The 22586-nt window shown below is 34.1% G+C and overlaps 2 long non-coding RNA genes across 18 annotated transcripts; both read left to right on the plus strand.

Annotated features, from left to right (window-relative positions):
* Positions 1–13019, plus strand: LOC103936606. Of its 16 annotated transcripts, none has more exons than XR_007258192.1 (9): positions 1–268; positions 560–639; positions 2584–2662; positions 3229–3351; positions 10582–10670; positions 10962–11022; positions 11122–11214; positions 11327–11714; positions 12610–13019. It is a non-coding gene; the product is annotated as an uncharacterized LOC103936606 (long non-coding RNA). The 16 variants fall into 16 exon arrangements; XR_007258184.1 differs by having other exon boundaries at positions 5–268; positions 10962–11214; positions 11327–11411; positions 11650–11714; XR_007258188.1 differs by having other exon boundaries at positions 11122–11714.
* LOC125476925 lies at positions 7411–9332 on the plus strand. Of its 2 annotated transcripts, none has more exons than XR_007258195.1 (4): positions 7411–7979; positions 8114–8180; positions 8291–8535; positions 9076–9332. It is a non-coding gene; the product is annotated as an uncharacterized LOC125476925 (long non-coding RNA). The 2 variants fall into 2 exon arrangements; XR_007258194.1 differs by having other exon boundaries at positions 7412–7979; positions 9017–9142.
* Positions 13020–22586: the final 9567 nt, after the last annotated feature.

Below are 22586 nucleotides of genomic sequence, written 5' to 3' on the forward strand. Positions count from 1 at the left end.
GCCGTTTGTCCGCGCGTCGCTCATCGCTCTGCATCGACTGCTTCTCGACTTTTCCCTCCGTTTCACTTCTCTAACAATTCCCTGCGTCCGACCTCGATTCCTTTTGCTCTCCAAAGCTGCCTTCTCTCCCTCTCCGACCTTACGATCTTCGTCTGACATATTACCAACCGCACTTTCTTTCTGAAAAACCACCCAACCTGTAGAAATTTCTTCGATTCTTCAGTTGGATTCGGAGAATTTTTTTACCCAGAAAAGCTAGCGTTTCCTGGTGAGTTTTACGGCTTTCTCAATTTAGGTGTTTCAATTTCTTTTCTGTGATTTTGGATATGCAGATGGGCTTTCTGTTCAAATTTATTTTTTGCGATTTTGAGGGTTTTGTTAGTACCAACGGATCCTGCATGTGGGTGTTTAATTCAGCTGCATGTGTGTGTTTTTAATTCGGCTGCATATGGGTTTTTACTTCAGTTTTGTTTTCGGTTTCAATGTTTTATCCTAATTTTTCTATCTCTAGGCCAAGAAATTTAAGGTCTTTGTTTTTGTTTTTGCTGCGGATCTGCAGGTTGGGACAATTTTTTTGTGAAATTGATGACTAATCGCATGCTGCTCAGATTATTGACAAAGAAATTATATTGAACATGGGTATGTTTCAAAACAGCCAATTCTCAGTTTGTATATGTTTGAAAGAAACCCTGAAAATTAGTTTTCTCTCTCTGTAATTTTTTACATCCCAATTTTATTTGTTTGAAAAAAACTGTGGCAATTTTTTTTCTCTGTTGTGTTTATGCTGGCTGTAAGCCTGTAACATTGATTTACTGTTTTGCTGCAAAATTGTATTTGTTTGAAAGAAACCCTGATAATTTGGTTGTCTTGAGAGTTTTTTTGGTTATTGGTTTAAATCAATGTCCAGAAACCAAAAAGCTTTCAAAAGCAAGTATTTAACGTTACTTAAGGGTTTTACAGAGGTTTAAAAGCTTGAATGCTTAATTAAAGTTTTGTTTAGATCAATGTACAGAGACGAAAAAGGTTTGAAAAGGAAAGTATTTAAGATTGCTTGAAGCTTTTACAGAGGTTTAAAGGCTTGAGTGACTAATTAAAGCTTAATTATGAATTCAACCATATATTTATTTAAGTTAATCGATCATGTAACTACTGAATTAAGGTATGTGATTCAGTTACCTTTCTGAAAATTAGTACTTTTTTGTATTAAGGATCAAGAACAATTTTTCTCAAAGATGAGGCATTTCATTATCTTTAGGGTTCTTTAGATATAGGCCCTTAAAACTCCCATTTTCCAAATAAAAATCCACCTAAATTTAAACATTCAAATAAAACCCAAATTTCAAATAACCTACCATGTAGACAAATATATGACCAACTATTACAATACATTTACACCTTATGCCACAAAATCCTAATTTACTCATCCTAATTATGATGACCAATTAAATCCATATGGAAATTTTGCCTTTCTTGTGTCAAAATTTACTCATCCTAATTTACCTACACTATTTTGTAGGTAAAAATTGTGTGGAACATATAGCTTTTGTTTTGTGTATTAGGGATTGGAGTATTAGCCGAAGTTGTTTTACGTTTATTGTTGCGTTGGTAGGTAAATATTATACTAATTTACCTACATTTAAATTAATTTACCTATTCCAAAAAAAAAAAAAAATAGTGATATTAGATAATGTTCGAATGTTGTGGGTTTGTGCTTGTAGGCAATTAAATAAACTTTTAATCTAATGCACATAAATCATGTAGGTAAATTAGACCCTTTAAATTTTGGTTTGATGGAATAGGTAAATTAGACTATTTTGTAGGTAAAAATTGTGTGGAACATATAGCTTTTGTTTTGTGTATTAGGGATTGGAGTATTAGCCGAAGTTGTTTTACGTTTATTGTTGTGTTGGTAGGTAAATTAACTTATATATTTAATGCACAAAATTATGAAATTAGTATTATTATTTTTCAATTGGCACGTTATAACAATTTGAAAGTTATACATTGAATATACAATGAATGGCATGAATTATTTTGTAAAATATATAAAATTAATTAAATGGATATAACAAGTAACTGATCCAAAAACCCCATCCAAGTATTAATAGGGGTAGTTTAGGCATTCAGAAAATACACAATCTGAAAAGTCAAACTTAATTAAAGAATTTGTTTAGTTGGAGGCTAGTTAATGGGCTTTATTCAAGTAAACAAAAGGGGATGGGTTTTAGTAGAGGAGAATATAGTTTCAAGGGGTAATATCAAATTTTCAGTTATCTTTAATTGTCAAATAATGTTATCTGGTGGTTGCAAAGTAATACATACATACATACATACATACATATATATATATATAGCGGGTTAATAATAAACAATCTGTTTGGCTCTAATTTTTTTGATAATTCGGTATTACTGGAAAGATAATGTTTCGTTAACGATACGAGTATTCCGAGTTTTGTTAATTCAGTAAAATGTATTGTAGGTCATTAAATTTTGACATCCATTTCACTAATACTACTTCTATTCTTAGCAAATATAACATGACCTTACATTTTTTCAATTTTCATCTGATACTGCTTTCTACAGAGAAGATAATCATTGCAGCAAACTCAATCTAACGATCCTTTTCCTGCTACTAAAAGCGTTCTCTTAACCTTCAACTTAAGTAAGTGCTCAATTTTTATATATCTACATGGTTTACATAGTTTTTAACCATTACATCGCCCATTGTCTATAACTGTGTGTTGTTTCTAATTGCTTACTGTACTGAAATAATTGCTCAGTGTACCTATATAGTTCTATTTGAACTCAGCTTTTTTTTTTTTTTTTTTTTTTTCAATTTAAATTTTATTTCTCTGCATAGTCTAGAAAAATTCTGCTTTCCTAATTATGTCACACAATTTTGTTTAGTTTTAAAAGTTTTGCTGTAATTTTCTGTGATGAAAGGACATTCTGTGACCAAAAAGTTTATCTCCAATTCGAGGTATTTTCTCCCATTGACAACTTAAAATCAACTGCACCTCTATACTTGCATAACTCTGTTTTTCTCTCCTCCTTAAATTCATATATGGAAATAGGAAGTTTAAGAATCTTTGTTCTTGCTAATAGGTTTAATAATAGTGACATTTGAATGATCTTTGTTTCCAGGAAACTGATTTTAAAGAATGGTAATTGGTGATTCAGAAAATAGTTAGATATTTCAAAGCTGACACAGGTTTTTATGAATATCAGGCTTTGAGATACAATGTTGTTCTAGGCTGTCATCCAGATTCCCAACCACATGTTTCCACGGCGGTTTCCAAGAGGTCCTTGAGACGATCAGATGCTATACTGAGCAGCCACCATTATAATAAGGTTAAGTGTTGAGGTTTTTCCTCAACTTATTTTTCTCTTGGAATGTGAAACCATATGTTTTTCCTGCATGTTGGTGCATGTAAATAACACAATGTTTCATAATCTTTTACTTAGAGTTTAATAAATATGATAAAAGTGGATCATAATTTTTACAATAACCTAACATGGCTATTTTTGAAGGTAAGAGCGAGTGTTATTCTCTTGGTCACTAGATGCCTCGAGAATTTATAGCCACTCACCCAACTTGGGATTTGAGTAATCATGAATAACTTGATTTCATTTTACTATGTGATGTGTTGGTGAGAGGACTTGGGGATGGGAGGGAGGACTAGAGGGAGATGTTTAGATTTGAGAAAGGCAATTGGTATTGGAAATTGAGATGCCTGTATACCATGGCAGAGTCGGTTCCAGCTTTTTCTCTTCCTTGGTATGCATTCTCCCTCTCTCTTAATTTGTTTGTTTAATCTATTTCTGAAATTTGTGTATGAAAATTCTTGAATTTGCCTAACGGATTGATAATTAACAATAGTAATAGTTGAGTTCACTTTGGATAACTGTTGCTGACCAAAGAGAGGTCACAGTGTGCCATTTTGTATGAACTCTATGTGTATAGTGATAGATTGTAAGATGATTGAGATTTGTGCAGGTAATTACTATAAATACAAATGGATGGTGCATACAAATTACTAAAACTTCAAGAAAAAAATAAAACAGACCCAGATACCAATTCACTTCAATACCCAAACACCTTGATCCGTTCCAGCTTTTTCTCTTCCTCGGTATGCATTATTCCTCCCTCTCTCTCTCTTAATTTTTTTTTTTCGTTTAATTATTTATGGGATGTTGGAACCTGAATTTCCAGAATTGTTGTGATGTTGGAACCCTAATTTGGTATGCATGTAAACTGAAAGTCTTATATATTTGGATGATTTTCTCCCTTTTTTTCTTTCTTTGATATGCATGATTGGGGCAAAGCTGGAAAAGACCTATTGACATGGATAATGTCACCACTGTCCTCAAGTTAAAAGCTTGGTCTCTTTTCCATAAATTAATCTCATTTCTTTGCCTTTTGAAGCGTTTTATAATGTTTATAAAAGATCCCTTGCATTTTTCTTAGAAAATTGGCTTCACTAAAGATGAAGAAATATTGTAGAACCAATTTCAGGAATCACATCATGCAATTTGTCTTCAAATCACTACAGTTGTTGGGCATGTTTTCTTATTTTGGAGATAGTTTTGAGAGATAATTGTTTAGTTATAGCATAAAATCTCAATATTTACATTTACAATATTAGATTGCATTGATCTAAATAAGTGACTATCAAATCACTAAAAAAAAGTCCTCTCTAACTGGTATAAAACCAGATTCTTTTCCACCAATAAAAAACACTAGGTAACCATACTTTATCCTTATTTTTTTTATAATATAAACCTGTTGATGTATAAATTAATTGCATGTATTTTAATATTTCATATTTTTTCCTTGCCTAGGTTGCTTTCTTGACAATCAAGAGTAATGGTGGGAAACTTTAGGTGCTTCCGTGAATGACTTATTTTTTTCTATGCAGAGACAAGTTCTACGATTGTGTGTGGACTGTATCTTCAAACATTTTTAATGTAAGTAATATTAATCGTCTATGACATAGTTTTTCTTACAATTTCTAATCCCGCAGCAATGCGCGGGGTATCAATTTCTAGTGTAAAACAATAACTACGTTATATATCTAGTTATAGACATAATCTAATGGATGTTACCTTCCATAAATTTTTATCCCTCAATCGTCGTCAATTCATTTGATCCGATAGTCTAAAATTGAGAGTGTAAAAGATAAAAAGAGGTGTGTAGTTAACACCATCGTATTTCTATTTCAAAGTCATGTTTTTTGTTTTAACAAATAATATTATCTACGCTAAAGGGGAGGGGTGAGCTTAGCCTTACAATGGGTTAGCAATAATGTGGTTCAAATTTGCATTTGGCGAGAATGGAACTTAAGATCTCTCATTTATTAGTAAATAAGAATATCACTAGACTGTAGTACTAGTGGCTTCGAAGTCATATTACAGCATAACTATTGGCAGTTGCTGGTTAAAGGACCAATATGATTAGAAGTTAGAACATAAGTAATTACCACCAAAGCATCCATTTTCTGAGGACATCAACGACTTCTTTACAAGATCCATTTTTGTCCCATATAATCACATATAAGTTGAGAAACCAGGAAGATAATACAGACTCGTTATACAGGAGGAAACTTTAATACTCATAAATCATAAATGACTAATTAAACTCATAGGATCCCAATAGAAATCCTCCACACACAACTGGAACCCCCCCTTTCCCATTGTAAAACAGAAAATTACCGACGGTGAATGAAATAGTATGTTTGTGAGATAGTAAGAACGGAAAGGGAAACTGCAACAATGAACGATGTCAATGGCCGTGCCTTATTAAAATAGGCATGAGTCATGACTCAAGCTCATTTAAATAAGGCATTGCACGACACGATTAGCAATGAGTGACTAGGTTGGTCCTAAGGTTTAAGTCCAATAGGCCAGCCTTGCCGCAATTCATCATGGCCAAGCACAGCCCATGACGTGGGATCATTATGATGACCATCCCATTTAAACTAATACATAATTAAATATGGGAACTGGTATTAGCATTCTAAAAATCTCATTCTACACTCCTCATAAGTGTACTTTTCTTTTTAATTATAGAAACTTTGAAGTGCCAAATGAGATTTTTGTAGTGCTAATAATAATTCCCTTAAATATTAATATATTTATTCATTATTTTTCAAGTAAAACATATAGTTTGGAGCTAATAAGACTAAATAATTGTGATATTAGGCTTTAAACTAGATTCAAATAATTTTTTCTAATAATATAAAATAATTAAAGTTTGTTGAGCCGCTTGTTTAGTGGCACGGCCCAAGAACGGCTTAGGCCCATATGATACTTTTAGGTGTTAGATCGTTTGACACCTTTTAGTTTTTAGGACAGAAAAAAAATCGAAAAAAGATAATTTGTGTTTGTTGACCAAAAAAATCAACTTTTGACAAGAATTGAATTGAGCCAGTTCAGACTGGTTTCAATTCAGGTTCTCAACTTGAAAAAACTAGCACGGTCGAACTGAACCGGCTAATATTAATTTAATTTTTATGTTTTTTTTTAAACAAATAATATTATCTACATTAAGAAGAGGAAATGATAATTCAATTTTTATGTTTTTAAATATTCAATGAACATAGCCCATCTAATAGTAATATCTCGCAAGGCCGACCAAATTGAAGGTCCAAAGGCCCATAGCCTAACTAAACCCAAGTGACCATATGTCTCTTCCTCTTCCTTTTCTTTATGCCGTCTGGCCACCAAACCAGTCTCACATTTTGTCTTTCCCCCTTTAGAGCCAGTCCCTCTTTTCTTCTCTCTTTCCTTCTTAGCCCTCTCGTTTCTTCTCTACTAGTCTCACAAATCTTGCAGGTTTATGTTTTTACCTTGTACACTTCCAGTAGTTTGGCTCAAATTTGTAAGAATTTATCGGTGGAAACATACTGTTGGATGTTGAAGCAGAACTCGGAGGAAAAATATATCTTTGCAATAGAATGCCAGAAGATTACTTTGGTGTCTCAAGCCCCTTAAACCTAAAAACAAAAAAAACAAAAAACAAAAAACAAAAACAAAAAAAATAAAAAATAAAACGTAATGTTAGAACAATAAACTCCAGCGTAAAAGTGAAAAAGGTTTTTTAAAAAGAACAATAATTGACTACTTAAATATGAGTAGTATTTTAATCACAGAGTTTTGTACTGATGATTCGAACTGTTCATACTAAATATCATATCTGCAAAAAAATAAATTATTTCTATACTAAAACCCAAACTCGGGTGTACTGTTCACGGACAGTAAAGTGTCAAAAATGCCCTTGGCTGCTGCTAATTCTCAAGCTTTTTTCTCTGTTTTGAACATTGAATTTACATTTTGCCCCGATATCCACGTGTTGGTCATCGTGGAAAAGGAGTTGACGGGTCGTACTCTTCTTCTTTCTTTTCTGCTTCTCTCGACTTTTCTTTCTTAGAAAGCCTCGAGTTCACTGACGCTGTTCCTCCGCTTCTTCTTATCAAACGTCAAACGTTCGCATCTTTCTCTCGCCGATTATCCACGGCTGTTTTCTTCCTGGAAAACTGCCCCACTCTTTTGCGAATTTCTTTCATTGAAAACCCTAGAGCGGCTAGAAGTTTCTCGACTTTTCCTTCCGTTTCCACTTCTCTGTCACAAATCTCTGCTTCAATCGGCTCGCAAATCTCTGCCGACGGCGGTTTTTCTTGCCTGAGAAACCCCTGAAGGTTTTTTTTTTTTTGATTCAGCAGCTTCTTGATTGTTCAAATCTATGGTCTAGGTTGTTGGGGATTTCTGGGTTTTTTTTTTGGCTTTGAGGTTTGGGTTTATCCCTTTGTGCCGTCTGCAACAACACCACTGCGCTCAAACACACACACTTTCTCTCTCTCTCTCTCTCTCTCTCTCTCTTCTCTTTCTCTCTCTTGCAGTCTCTCCTCCCCCATACTCAATCCTCTACTTCTCTGATTCATGGTTGGGTGATTTGTAAAAAGGCTTCGAGTACAAATTTGGTATGGGATCTGTGTTTTCTCTGCATTGCTTAAATTTTGCATATTTTTTTCTGGATTTCAATTAAGAAATGAAAATATTTAGTTGTAATTTAAAATTTTGATTTTTTTTTTCAATTTTATTATTTCCTATGCAGAACATCTTTGATCTTCCATATGACTGCTTTGCGCTGCTTCCGAAATATCTCTGTCTCGACTCTCGATGTGAGTAGGTTTTTTTTGAATCTGTGTGAATTATCCAGTTTTTTTTTCTTTTCTTTTTTGTTAAAATCCAGTTGTTGAATTTGATAAAGAATGTGACTTTGAAATGACAGAGACAGAGAGAGAGGGAGAAGTATGGTTGTCCTAAAAGGGGTAGGATTGAGCGATTGGAGACAGGCAAAGAGTGAGGGAGGGATGGGTGTAGGGCTGATTTTTTGGTTCTACCCAAAGACCTACTACAAATCGCACATTAGTGTTTTAGGCTTTACTCCACACAGCAGACGATGAGAGTTCCAGAGACTCCAGCCCTTCGCCGCTGTCTCTCCCTTTTGTTGTCGTCAGCTCATCCGCAACCATGGTATTTTCTCGGACCAATTTTCTCTTATCCTCTGTTTGATTCCTGTAAATTGAGCTGGTTTCCACTATTTCCAGGGCTAAGTTCTACTAGGAAAATTTCGCTGATTACTATTTACTTTTATCTTTCCAGTATATTTGGATGCTGTATACTAACATTTACAACAAAACTGAATCTATGAACTACCATTTTAGGTTATTTTTCTTAACATTTCTCTAAAAAAGTTCGTACTTTTTGAATGGATCCTGCAATTTTGATGAAGCTGAGGTATAAATTTTTATTTATAAACAACAAAAAAAACTTATTTCTTAGCCTATTTTTTCTTGAAATGTAACCCACATTCATGATAGACTAGGCATTGGGCATATATAATAAGTAATAACCATAATAAATGATTTACTTAGGTGAATATTTGTTGATAATCCCTCTATGCGGATTGAAAAATATGAGTATCTTTGTTCTGATTATGCATCTTTTGAGGTAGGCAATAACAAGAAAAAAGTCAATGGCTCTGATAACATGTCGCTGGTAAATGAGAAGCAGAGTAAGCAAATTACAAAGATACCTCCAGAAGAGTACAAAATGCCATTGGTATGGATTGACTTGGAAATGATTGGTGAGGGTAATATTGCTCAAGTATGTATGAAAATGTATGACTAAATAACATTGATAATTTCTTCGCTACTCTTGGGAACTAATTTTGTGTGGAATTTTGTTGTATGGACTGTGGAGTAAATACATGTTGCATGATATGACTTATTTGAGTTTATTAGAGGGTCGTGGGGATGCCCATGGAAAGACAAGCGCAGGTCCTTTCCATGTTCTGTTGTAATCTTCTTTTCACAGTTGTAAATGGGGAGGTTTTGTTTCTGGGATGATATTTGGGTTGGGATTCCTATTTCAGTATCATTTGCTCCCATCTCTATAGGATCTCTTTGCCAATCTTCACAAAATTACACAGGTTGTTCACTGTTCGGCTTCCCTTCTCGATGTTTCCTCTCGCTTCTTTCTTGCAACAATTTGTTTTCTGTCTTAATATTAATTGAGAGTGTTGAAGGGATGTGCAAATAGATGGGAAGAAGTAGAATTCATTTTGATTAAAGAAAGTGAGAATTAACCTTGCTGTTTTATACTTCTTGGTTGTTTTGATGAAGTTGGCAATAAATTAAATAGATTGACTGTAACTACCAGTATATGGAGGAAGGAGGAGAGAGGGCATAATAATTCAATTTGGTTTCCATCTGTACATTCTGCATTTCCAATCGCAATTTCGAACCTTTTCTTTTCTGCTTCTAAATTTTTATGCTTTCTGGGTTTTTTATGGCAGTTTTGAGGAAAAGCATAACAACGAAGAGTACTACTACAACGATGTGAGTACCCTTTATCCTTAATATGGTCAAATGGGGGTGCAAATTTCATATTTTTCTTAATATGGTCAAATGGTATGCAAATGAGATTGGGTTAAGCTTTTGGGTTTAACTCTTTCACTCTCTTTTCGTTTGGGTTCCATTTATGGTTTTCTTTCTTCGTTTCTCTATTTTAGTTCTCCTTTGGTTTTAACCCCTTTTTTTTTTTTTTTAATTTTGTTTATTCATCTTTAACTATTATCGGCATATGATGAGGTTTAGAGAAAACTGAGAAATTGAAAATTTTTGAATACTCAAAGCATGCTCTTCTATCTAATGCTCTCACAAAAAAGTCCCATGGCCACGAGGGGAGTATATAAAGATTGATGAGTGTCAAGTATCCATATAAACTATAAAAGGATTGTGTATCCAAGTATTTGGAATCTTAAGAAAGAACAATAATTTACTATTATAGAAGGTTTTGACAGTTAGTTTTGATCCGTGGTCTTGATTGGTATTTTTGGACAAGTAACATATTCTCTTTATGATAATGATGATTGAGATAATATTGTTTAAATCATTATCTCCTTATCTCTAAATCTTTTTGTGCAATACTAATAATTTCACTGCTAATGAGAACTTTACTTGGGATTTTCTTTTGTGTTGTCGCTTCTGATTTTACTGATTAATGTATTTCTTGAAGGTAGTGATGTAATCATAAGAAAAAGTCGAGTTCTTTAGTTCATTGCAAGTTGACCCATCGCCATTCATTGCAAGTCGACCCATAGTCAGGTATCTCTCTCTCAAGATATTACCAATTAGGTGTATTCATACTCTTATTGGATGTGAATTTTTAAAATAGTGATGTAACTGCTTGATAACCTATGCATCATTTGGAGTTAAAATATACCACTTAAATTGTGGTTAAATGTAAATGTGAAACTTATAAACTATAACCTCCTCCATCATTTATTTTAGACATCACTCAAGTTGTGAGGAAATGTAACTAGCCAATTTATGAAAATTATTAGCACTTAATGTACAATTGTATTTCATAATTTTTGTGAATAATCTATTTGACAGCAGAATGTGCTTTAAAGAAAAAACAGTTCATAGAGTAAGAGAAACAGCCAAGTGCTACTGTGTAAGATTCTAGGACTGCTGAATTGGAATACTCAGAGAAACAATATGCATAGGGATCACTAATAATGTTTTTTTGGTGTATGTATCTCATATGTTGAAGGCACCCTAACATTGAAAACAACACTTCTTTTTGTACAAACTTTGCTTTCTGCTCCTCACGGATGATCCTCAAGATGTTTTGGTGGCAAAACAGGTTAAACTCGCTTTTTTACTTTAACCAAATATGTGTGTGGATTGATGGTGGACTATGTTTAGTGAATGTGTATTTGAGCTCTGTAGATGATTGCATGTTGTGTTGACTTCAGATTTTTGTTATCAATCACTCTTTCAAGTGCTTATTTGAATCATTTAATCCCAAATTCAAAAACCAGAAACTGCCTGATAATCTCAGTAAGTTCTTATTTTCTATGATCTTTAAGATTGTGCCTTTTAGATGCTTAACCTCTAAATTGTTTATGGTGTTGAGTTTCTGCGTTTAATTTGTTTTTGTTGCCTTTCGCATATGATGATGAAATGGTCCATCTTTGATTATGCCTAATTTTGGTTTTAAACTCAAAATTTTCTGGAATTGACATGGGCTTACTGAAATTTTTTTATAAAAAAAAAACCATTATGCATTTAAATGCAGAGATTGTTGGGTCAAAAATAAGAAAATGGAGAGAGTAGCACAACACTATGCGAAATTGGCTTTGGGTAAGCTTCCACTCTCTTCTATTTATAATCTCTTTGAGAAGTGATTTTGGTTGGTGGTTTTGGAAGAGATAATATCTAATTCATATATGAACTAAGAAAATAATATGCATGTATAATGAAGTGGAATTTTTCATGGTATTATTAACATGCATGTTATAATTTAGTTGTTGATTTTGGCTTGGCATGAAGAATGGCGTGAATAAAAACTGAAAAAATAGAGCTACTCTACTGTTTATGTAGCGAGGGAAGGGAAGGAAAGGAAAAACAGTTAATTTAGTGCTCCCTTTTCTCAATTGCTCTCCACGTTTTCTACAATCTCAATCGTTCGTATCTTTCAAACTTAATAGTTTTTACTTTTATATGTATATATTCTGGCTTGCATTCTTTTATTGGGTTTGAAACTATAACTGAGTATACCATAGCACTACAACTTTCCATTAAGTGGTTCCAATAATATAGTTTCATATATAATACATATAATACTATTACACTCTTTTACTAATTTTTGTTACACTATCAATCACTCACACGTCATGCTATTTATGGAGTGGTTTAAAGAATTCCAAGAGCTTCATTCACCCAATTTCTGTTCTTCATGTAAAAATTCTTTCAAAAAGCTCAAACATCTTTCAGTGTAAATAACGTTAACCTTCTTTAACAATTTCTTATAACTTTGAAACATATTTATTTCATATGGTTTCGAATCCCGCAGCAACGCGCGGGCAATATTTGTAGTATATTCTATGCTGGTAAGCAAGGAGGTTTTTTGTTAGAAATATTAGTTGCTGTTTTCGAGTTGCTCCATTTTTTTCAAAGTTTACTTCCTTAAGGGAATTAAGGTGTATGAAACAACAAGTTATTATGGTTCTGATGCTTCTAAAATTTATGTTTACAGGTTTCATTTGGCGGTTTGTTTTGCACGTGTCAATTTTTCAAAGTAAAGGACGTATGCAACACCTCCCACGATTTTAGAACACTTGAAGGTTGAAGGTGAGACCTAAGAAATAAAATAGCGGTTTGAAAAGTTGTCATGGCATGTTAATTCCCTTTTTTGTGAACTGATTTTACAGCGTATTTACCTATTTATTTTTTCATATTTTGTTTACATTTGATTTATGATAGATTACACATACTTAACGTGTTTGCATAAATTTAATGCCTTAAGCTTACACCTTAACAAATACCTATGAAATCTGCAGTATTATCTAATTGAATTGGTCAGTTTTGATTTGCATTTTGTTAATTTGTATATTTGTAATAGTCGACTGTTGAAATTTTAGTGTATCACTTTTTGTCAACACTCTGCTTCTTTTTCTTATTATATTTTCTGTGTTTAAATAGCATGAACATACTAAAAACCTGTTAATTACAGACTATCCATTACAAGTTTGTACTACCTGTTTTCTTCTTTTACATCCAGTAGTTTTAAGACCCGCAGCAACGCGCGGGCACTATTGCTAGTTAAAACTAAAGTTGTTTAATCAATCTATTATAGCAAATAAATAGACGGTTCGTAATGCTTTTACCAATACCGTTCATTTGTTTTTAAACAGTTTGATGACCAAACGACCTTAATTTTTATTGATTTTTTGCAAAGGTGATTTTTATAGGATGATTTATAATATGAATGGTTATGATTATAAACATGAAGTTCTATAAATTAACAACGAACAATTTTGAGTAGGAGTTCCAACTCGTTTTTGAGTAGCCAAGTATTATTATTACTTTTTTGTCCCATTGTTGCCTCATCCCATTAGCTCTCCATGATTGACAAAGACGATGACGTTGAGGCTATCGTCATGCGTGTAAAAATCTCCTTACCCTCCGTCATCTCCAATAGCGAATTCTCTAAGCCACTTGTAATATTTGGCCACGCTAAGGGCCATTCATAAACAATGCCAGGAGAGCATGAGTGATATAATGGAGCAGGAGAGGATATATTTTTTTGTGTGATCGGAATACGAGATGGTATACTACGTGTTATTATATAAATAATGGGATATATGTGCTAAAAAGTTAATAATTTTTAAAAAAAAAAATTTAACCACTTATATAAAAATACTTTATACGTGATATATCATCAGTATTCTAGTCCTAATGAAATTTTTTTCATGAGGACAGCGTTACACACGGAAAAAAAAGAAAAAAAAGAAAAAAAAGACAGTAGCTTTACGCCATAGGCCCGCAGGTATCAGTTTTAACCCGTCGTTTTCGTCCTAACTCTTCGGAGGCCCCCATGCCCAACAAAGACGATAACGTTGAGAGGCTATCATCATGCGTGGCAGAATCTCCCTCCAATCGCAAATTCTCTGATCCACTGGGAGGCAGCATTATGCCATAGGCCCATATAAGTCGATTGAAAGATAATATGTGGTCTCCAATCCTTTTTATGTTTCCCAAGAGCACTAGGTGTCGGTCCTTATAAGGCGAATTACACACAAAAAACGAAAGAGGCAGCTTTATGCCATAGGCCCATATAAGTCGATTGAAAGATAATATGTGGTCTCCAATCCTTTTTATGTTTTCGCAACAGCACATGTGTCGGTCCTTAAAAGGCTAATTACACACAAAATATAAAAAGACGTAGCTTTATGCCATAGGCCCATATAATCGATTGAAAGATGATGTGCGGAAAAATGATGATATCACATGGCCCACATAACTCAATAAGCCCCTTGAGAAACGGCTCATATTTTTTTTGTATTTGTGTTTGTTCCTTATTTTAATGGTTTGTATTGCATCCACATGTTAACAATTAATACAATTCAAACTCAAACTTAAACAGTTAAAATAATTGGTGAAACGACCTGAAACTTCATTTCAAAGAAGGTATCCAAAAGTCAGTTGTGGGGGGTTTTGGCTAAGGAATCTTCGATGCCAAAGTTAGAATTTGAGAGAAAAAGTGTTTGGAGAATTTTTGGGAGAGAATGAACTTGGGTTTTTGGAGAAATGTGGGGCTATAAATAGGGATGTGGTCGGTCTTATTTGGAGAAATAGGGACCGGCTACTTATGGTGGTTTTTCAATATAATTGCAAGATATTATGTCAAATAATATATTGCATTCAATTTTGTAATTAATCAATTCATTTGGTAATTAACCCCAATTTGAAAGGAATAATTGGGAGTTACCTTGTGGGTAGGATTGGATGAGGAGTGATGAAAGAGTTTTGAATAAATACCATTTTGGGATCACCTTTGACCTTGATTGAGCCGTTATTGTCTGTTGCTTGCGCGTGGGAATCTCAGTGTGCCTCGAGGGTAATTTTGTCTTTTTAACCCAAAAGTCCATGTGTCGCATCCAGAATTTTCTTGATTATTTTAGACTCCACAAATGCCCCCACACCATCTGCCATGTCTGCTTCTTACGGGTAAAAGGGTTGTCCGAACTCTACTTTCCACTTGAACGTTTGGTCCTTCCTTCGTCTTGGCATACAATATTATACAGTTTGTGCAACATGAGTTTGAGATTGACCCTTACACAACTCGCCATGTCTTGCATGTCTGGCAATGTTCGCTATTTGGTTTACTGCAACATGAGTTTGAGATAGGGATGGTGTAGACATGTAAATTTCATTGCATACAAATGGTGCATTGCAAAGCTCCACGTGGCATATGACTCATCACAAATGAACAAGTCATCAATGACATATGGCACAAGACAAGCAAAGGAAGTATAAAACTTCCGCAAAATTCGGCAATAAGGGAGGATACCCCTTAAATTCAGCTAGGGAATCCAAATTGATCCTAAAACTAGAAAGAAAGCCAAAGCATCTTCATAAAACAAGCAAGAATTGAAGATTGCTCACAAAATAAGCAACAAGTGCTCTTAAATTCGGCCAAGCAAGGGAATTAGGATACAAAACATGCCTAAATTCTCCCATGGATGAATTAGGACATAAATCAAAGCCAAATCCACCGAAGGGCAAGCCTTGAGAAACTTATAAATACAAGGTCCTACCACAAGCATAAGGGTCAAAAAATCTCAACACAGAATAACCTCCGCCAAAACCTTTGAAGACTAATACGCTACCAAAGCTCTCTTTGAAGAACATTCAACCAGCCGAAGCTTTCTCTCGACCAAAGCCAAAGCAATTCCTAGAAGAATCAACAAGCGCTTGTGTTGATTCCTTTAAGACTTTGTTGCAAGCTTATAAACTTGTAGCAACGTTCGTTTCAAGATCAAGTCGCCCAGACCCTTGAAGCAACGAAATCCTGCATCCACACTATCTTTGCCGCAACTTGAGGAGAAGATTATATTATACTCGCGTTGTTTTCAAGCTCAAAACTTGAAGCAATCATTCAACTCGTTCGTCCGAGATCAAGTCATTGCGACCCTTAGATCAACAATCAACCATCTACATCAAATTTGAAGACTGAATCAGAGGAAAAGTTGTAAACAGAGATTGTAACCTACAAATTTAAATCAATACAAATCTACTTTGTACACGTGTTCTCACCTCATTCGATGCAGAATTTTCGTGTTTATAGATGACAATCCTAACTGTTAAACCCGATAATCGTGAATAACTGTCCAAATGGATTGGATTTGGGTAAAATTCAGGTATATTTTGGATATGGGGAAAACCTGTGAATAATATTCGGTTATGGTTTTGGATATGGTTATAGGGGTTCCCAATCCGTATCCATCCTCGAATCCGAACCGAATTATATATAATATAATAGTGAATATATAATTATATAATATATACATATATATATATATATATTATTCATTGAATCCATTACCTTGATAATGCAAAAGTTGCACTATGCGAGTTGCATTTTGTGGACAAGTTAAAAAGTTTTGATATGAATCAAAATCTATGAAAATCTAGACCAATAGTATTTATGGAAGATATCAAAGATCAGCCAACATTATCAATGCTTAGCTTTAATTTTTATGGTTCACAATATCCATTTATTAAATCATTTTATACATCAAATATTTAATGCCAAAAATAATATTACTAAATTACCATGCATCAATTGAAGAATATATTTTTTGTATTGAAGATGGGTATAACCATTAACCGATGGAGAATCTGGTACCAGGTGGGTATGGTCGTCCCCTTCCCCCCTTCTCTCTCTTCTCCCCATCTTCATCTTCTTCCCCCTTTTTGCAATTGCAACCCAGAAAAAAAGGACAGAGAAAAAAAAAATCAATTTGTTTTCCCCATTCCCCACCCCCTCTTCTCCCCGCACCCAACCTCTCCACCTTCGCACCCACCCTTTGCACCCAACCTCGCACCCATTACCTGCAACCAATAAAACAAAAAAAAAAAAAAAAAAAAACCCAGATCCGAACGAACTGGGTTTTGTTTTTTTGTTTTTTTTTTTTTTCCTTTCTTCCTTCTCTCTTCTTCTTCTTGTTTTTCTTTTGCGTAGGGTGGGTGGGTATTTGGGGGAGGGGGGGACGAGAGTTTCCCTTTTTTTTTTTTCGCTTCCTTCTCTTTTCTTCTTCTTGTTTTTCTTTTGCAGGTGGGTTTTTTTGTTTTTGAGGGGGGGGAGGACGAGAGTTTCTCAATTTTTTTTGTTTTTCCTTCTTCTTCTTCTTCCTCCTTCGGGTTGGGTTGGGGTTGGTTTTTTTTTTTTCCTTCTTCTTCTTCCTCCTCCTTCTTTTTGGGTTGCAGGGGGTTGGGTTTGTGGTGGGGGAAGGAGGGACGAACTGGGTTTGGTTTGGGGTTAATTTTTTTTTTTTTTTTCCTCTTCTTCTTCCTCTTCTTCTTCCTGGATTGCAGGAAGATGGTGAAGAGAGAGAGGATGGAGGGACGAAAAGGAGAGGTTTATTTTTTATTTTTTATGTACTTTTTTTTATTATTTTAATATTTAAATAATATTAAATGATTTTTTTTTGTTTTAAATATTATTTTATTAGTTTTTTAATAAAAAATGGGTCCCGGATCAAGCCACGTCATCATTTAACTGAAAAATAAACGGCCAAACTAACATAAGGTATAACATTGACACAATTTCTAAAGATGAGGTATGACATTGTCAATTTTAAAAGATGAGGTATGAAAGTGTCGTGACACCAATAGTTGAGGTAGTTTTTTGTACTTTACCCAAAAAAAAACTCAAGATCTTAGCTTCTAGGGTTGAGGTAGCTGAAGCATCAGCAATAATGGAAGGATGTTGCCTTGCATCACAGATTGGTCTTGCGAGGATTGTAATAGAGTCTGATTCAAAGGAAACAATCCTATGTCTCAACAACTTTCCTATCTCTGGTAGATGGGAAGCATACCCTATCCTTCAAAAAGTTCTTCAACTAGGGCAAGCTTTCCAGTTATGTCGCTGGTCATGGATCCCCAGATCACCAAATAGGGCTGCTGATTGGCTAGCGTCCTTTAAAAATATGAGGATGTGCGTTTCTACAAAGGTTGATCGGCACCCATTGTCATTGGTCCATATTTTGAACAAGGGTGGTCTCCCTTGTCCACCTTGAATGTATTGTAGAGGGGTGCCGGAAAGAGACATTACTCTTTGCTTAGTAGTGTTACGTCCTTCCTATCTTTCCAGCACTCTTTTTCTTTTTCGAAGTTTGAGTTTTCTCTGTTAGTCCCTTGTTTGGGCTTTCTTATGTACTTTGATGTCTTTAGCCCTAGAATATAATGTCTAGTTTACCAAAAATAATAAGAGGTTAATTGTAATTATTTTTTAATTTGGTTAGATTCGAAGTTGGTTGGCTTGTATCTAATTTGGTTGTTTGCTTGCACAGGTTGAAGTCACTGGTTTTATTAATGTTGGTGATCAAAATCAATCCAAGTTAATGTGAAAATGATATCATTATTTTGTTATGGTGAGAACTGATTTAAATTAAGAAATTGAATTACTTTTTCATACCTCTTTTGTGATCATTTACTCAGAATTTGTTAATTGTTTTAATATATATGAGGTAGGATTTCTACGTTCATTTCCCATCTTTAGAGATTGCTGAATTTCTACATTCATTTCTTATCTTTAGAGATTGTTGGATTTCATATTGTCAAATAGTTTATGGATTTTCATATTAAGCGCGTTTATATGTTGTTGCAGTAATTCAATTAGCATGTTTATGCATGCAGTTTTTGTTTCAGTCCTCATAGAGTTTTTTTGGCCGCGGGAGGGATCGTTTTTGGTGAGTTTTGGGGGTTTCTGAACACAGATTTTTGTATTTTTTTGGTGTGATTTTCGATTTGTAAATGGATTTTCTGTTGAAATTGTTTCTCTTCTAATTTTTTATTTTATTTTTTTATTTTTTTGGTGCCGTCGGGTTTTGCATAAGGGTGTATAATCAGGTTTTCTTTTGAATTTCAGGGGATTCAGCTTTTTAATTTTCTGGAACTTTTGTCTGCAGCTTTGGATGACATTGTGCTTAAGGTGAGAAACTTTGGTTGCTCGCTTTTGGGTTTTGTTGTAGAATTAAGGTTTTTTTTTTTTTTTTTTTTTTGAGAGTTACATTCATGGTAATTCATTTGTTCTTCTTTTTTCCTGCATCTGAAAAATGCCACCTGATGTGAGTTTATAATTAAATATGAATATCAAAATGGGTTTTCTGTGCAAATTTTCTTTTTTCTGATTTTTGGGTTTTTGTTTTCAGGCTTTAGCGCCGTTGTTTTCCGAAACCCTCTATACTCAAAGGTAAGCAATTTAAATTTTTGGTGGATTTAGATTTTTGTTTTAAGTTTTGTTAAATTGGAGTTAAATTCGGTTGCACCTTGGAGTTGGTTTTGTTTAAGCTTATATTGAAGTTGAATTTGGTTGTTACTTGGGGTTGATTTTGTTTAGTTTTATTTATGCTTTTAACTTAAGGAGTAATGCGGGGTTGATTGAAACAAGCATATGCTACATGGCATATGCCTGACATGATTAGGACATTAATGTCACAATACCAAGAAAGACATCTCTATGTTCCTACTGAGTCAAGTAAGGCATCGTCGATGATATCCGTTGTTAGTATCTTGGGCAATCGGCACTCTTCTCATTATAAATAATAAATAAATATTCCAAATGTTAAAAATGTAGTCCGCTTATGCTTCAGTTATAGGTATTAATCTTATACATCTGTTATAAGCTCAAGACCTTTTCATTTGATGAAATCATATGTATACACCTTTCGACTTGCTCTTTTAATTTATCATTCTACGAATTTTTATCTTATTTCTTTTAACATCTCTTTCTTTTTGTTTTCTCATTCAAATATGCATTACTGATGTTTTGTTATGCACTTAGCTTTTTGCTTCCGTTGTCTACCATCATTTTCTACTATTGTAACAGAACTTTTTACATGTTTTATAAACTTTTAAAGCCCGGAACAATGTGCGAGCTCTACTATAAGTACGCCCAACTCTAATTTAGTGTTCATTAACAGTAAACTGCCTAAAACGCCCCTAAAGTTAGTCTTCAGTCAATGCTTTTTATACAGTGATTTACCGAATTTACCTTTTCTATTCAGCTATCCATCATCCGCGAAGCCTTTCTTTTATCCTGTTCATGGTTTTTTAAACCCACGCACATGGTTCGTGGTACAGAAAAAGATGAAAAAACAACAATAAAAAATCGGTTGTAGGACGAAAAAATGATTAAAAATATCAAAAGTTAAACCCGGCCACAGGATTGTGGCACAAAAACGATAAAGAACGTGTACACGTGTTGGTCATCGTGGGAAGGGATAAGGTTGGGTTTTCCATTTGTTTCCAGAACGAGGCCTTCCCAGTTGTTTACTGAAGGATCTCTCATGTTCTCAGTCTCAGAACCGCGAACCACAAACCATGATATCCTTCTCCGTTCGACAACATCTCCTTCCTCCTCCTTCGTTGTACAACATCTCACCCTCCAGGCTCCTCCCTTCTTCTTCCTCCTCCTCCATTGGGCAACATCTCCTCCGCTCCTTCTCATGGGTATTTTTTTCATCTATGTTTTTCCTCAGATCCCTCTTGCTTCTAACTTTTAATGAGTTTGATTTAAAAGTGGGTACTTTTTGGTTATTTGGTGAATTAGGTTTTTGGAGTTTTAGGAGAATTTTTAACAGTGGCGACATCTGAAGGAGCTGTTGCAGTGCTACACCACAAACTGGGTAAAGGTCACAATAAGTATTAGTCACTCCAAGAGTGTTGGACTGTCCTCATTCTGGAACAGGTTTAAGAAGGCCCTGACACTGACATTGAAAAACAATTGAATTCCAACCACATAATTAAGATAGCAAATCGACAACATAATAAGACAACATAATAAATCTAATCGTAAATTTTCTTTATGCTATATTGTCTCCGATACCTCTGTCGTCCCCAATCACGAATTCTCTAAGCCGCTTGTAATATTTGACCAGGCTGAGCCACTCGTAAACAATGAATTACACACAAAAATATGAAAGGTGTAGCTTTATGTCATGGGCACATAAATCGATTGAAAGGTGATGTGTGGGAGAAGGAGGATATCACATGTTTCTATCAAAAGGGAAATTACTCGATAAGTCCCTGAGAAACGAGTCATGATTTTGTTAATTAATGGGATAACTTGATATAGATTCAATTTTGTGAGCCACTAGTCGGATTAGTCCACTTTATTGAAATATGTCCAATAATTGAGATTCTATGTATTCTTATTTGTGGTTTGTACCATATTTACCCATTAAGCTTACGAATTGTAGTAAATACATAAACTTTCTTAATTATGGGATTATTTATGGTTTAACTTATCCCTTAATTGTAGGATTAGTTATAGCCATATAATCCCCTCAACCCCCAATCCGTTTCCCTCCTTCTTTCCTTCTTCCACACAATTCTCTCTGTTAGATCATGGAATCAATCCTCCTCTTTTTTGTCTCTTCTTTTCATGTGTGATATTTTTGTGCTCTTCCCTCCAAATTTGTTCCTTTAATGGAGGTATATTATATCATATTTATATTTCTATGTTCCGCCATGTAGGTTCCCAGAATTTTTCTTCCAATACAATAGGTAGTTTATTTTTGTTTTGCACGTAGATTATATCTGCTTTGTAGGTATAAAACATCTTTCTTCCTATACAATAGGTAGTTACTAGATTATATCGGTTTTGTTTTCTTCATAAATAGTAGGTAGTTACTAGATAATATTTTAGTTTGAGAATTTAAATATTCAAAATATAAAAACTAAATAAATGAAAAAAAAATTTAAAGAAATTAAATATTTTTATTTGAAAAGGCAAAATTGATATCAAAATTTATAATTGGATAACTAGATTCAGTCCCAAAAACTACTTATGTTTTTGGACCTTGATCCAAAAGCCCCTAAATTAATTACCCAAATACAACGCTATCAACTTTTAATGATTAATCATTGTCAATGAATGAAATGAGTCCACTGTAAAAAAAACAAAAAAAAAAAACCACCAAAGCAGATGAAAGAATAAAAATGCATATGAAATCAAACTCAAAAGAAGAAACAAATGGGACCACTGTAAAAAAATCACAAAAGCAGATGAAAGAATAAAATGCAGGTGAAATCAAACCCAAAAGTAAAAACGAATGGGACCATTGTAAAAAAAATTTCAAAAGCAGATGAAACTGAACCCAAAAGCAGAAGTCTTTTGATTATTACCTGTTAGACAATGAAGGGCAATCTATTGAAGAGAAGGGGAAGACAACGGTAGGGTTTCGACGGTCTGAGAGTTGAGTGTGAGTGAGTGAAAGGAAAGGGGAATCTTATCTCTACTCTGATCTTTTTTTTATTTTTTATTTTTTTGGGGTTAAAAGTGATATATATCCATCAATTAAACACTCAAAACGGGACTACAAAAACACCACCATCTATTCTGATTAAAACAAACAAAAGTAACCACGGGTCAATTCAGTTAACCGATATCCAAGAATTATAGGAACCTCATCAAACCTACCTTAGTCGGTGCGCATCGGTTTA

Source organism: the organism of the source record quoted next, unplaced genomic scaffold (genome assembly GCF_019419815.1).
Source record: "Pyrus x bretschneideri cultivar Hongxiangsu unplaced genomic scaffold, Pyrus_bretschneideri_v1 Contig2, whole genome shotgun sequence".
NCBI lineage: Eukaryota > Viridiplantae > Streptophyta > Magnoliopsida > Rosales > Rosaceae > Pyrus > Pyrus x bretschneideri.